Here is a 1,427-nt window from a genome sequence, read left to right on the forward strand (position 1 = left end):
GTAAATTCCTGACGCAGAGGAGCCCGAGGAGGGCGGGCTTTAACCCCTAGCACCACGAATCCCTCAGCTGTCTTACCGTTGGCTGTGTGGCTTCGGCCAACTCCAGCTCCAAATTCTGATTCACGTTGTTATATTGATGAGTGACCATTTGGGGCAAATCTCGGTGATGGCAAACATGTTGGTTGTTTCTAGTGTGTTTAATAAAGATGGACGTTTTCCATTTTTGCTTTTGAGTGAAGTTCTACTCTAGGTTCTGAATTTCACCGTGTCGCGTGAGAGAAGAAAGTTACTCAGAAATACCTTCGATTTTCTGTCTGCCCAGAGCTCTTCTTAATATGTTGATCGTAGAGAAAAGCCCTGCCCAACAGCCCTGAGTCTTTTTGGGGTTTCTCCTGGCAGCAAGCAAGTGCCCTGGGCCCACATTTGAAAGAGCATGCGTTAATGGACTCCTGGTGGGTTGGCAAGTGGATGATCTGGAAAAGAGCGTGGGCTTTCATTTTTTTCGGGGTGAAGTGCAGTAGGCAGTGCCTGTGGGCATCGCTTTGATGTAGATAATGAATAACCTTTTACAAAGGCCTCTGATTTGAGTTTTAAAGAAAAGCCTGGGATATGCCTGTTGAGTTATACATTCCTCCTGGAAATTTGAAATCCTGTGTGTTTAATCTGCACGGTGTAGTTACATGGCTGAAAACAGAAAAGGCAGTATATGGCACGTGGGGTAGGCTCGTGTGGAGCGGGGCCCAGACAGTGAGACCTCAGGTAGGAGTCTACCTCCCGTCGCAGTACGTATGTTGAAATCTGGCTGAGCTAGACGAGGTCTGAAGGCTCCAGCTCCTGGTGGGTTAGCTGTCTACTCTACCGCTGCTATACACATGCTGAGTTAATCATTAATCTACCCTGGTTTTACATACACCATCTCCTCACTTGCTATGCCATCTTCACTGATGAATCACTGAGCGTAAGACAGTATTCACCTCACAAAGAGCTGAAGCAGCTTGGACTGTGTTTCCTCTTACGATGAGAGTCACCACTCCCACAGCTCATAGTCGAGCGTAGCGTTTGACTGTTCTTCAGCAGCTGTGGCATGATAACCTGTGGCTAAGAGGTGGTAGCAGGCAGGTGAGGGACGGAAACATTTTAACATCAGTGGTCTTTAATTAAGGGTGTGCTTCTGACTTGTAATTTCTGTAGCGCTAAGATTCTTGAAGAGTTCCTTTACACAACCACTACATGTTTCTTGACCCTCTGCTAGAGTTGTGGGAGTGGTGAATTTTACTGATAAAACTTTTTGGGAGTCTGCACTGCAAGCCAACTCTGTGAAATAATCTGTGTTAATGGAAGCAACCTTGTTTATAGCACGGCCTCCCTATAGAGTTGCATTGACACAACAGAGGGATGTGCCAACAGATAAGTGTAATGTTGAAGCA

This window comes from Pygoscelis adeliae, unplaced genomic scaffold, assembly GCF_000699105.1.
Source record: "Pygoscelis adeliae isolate BGI_AS28 unplaced genomic scaffold, ASM69910v1 Scaffold145, whole genome shotgun sequence".
In the NCBI taxonomy this organism is placed as follows: Eukaryota; Metazoa; Chordata; class Aves; order Sphenisciformes; family Spheniscidae; genus Pygoscelis; species Pygoscelis adeliae.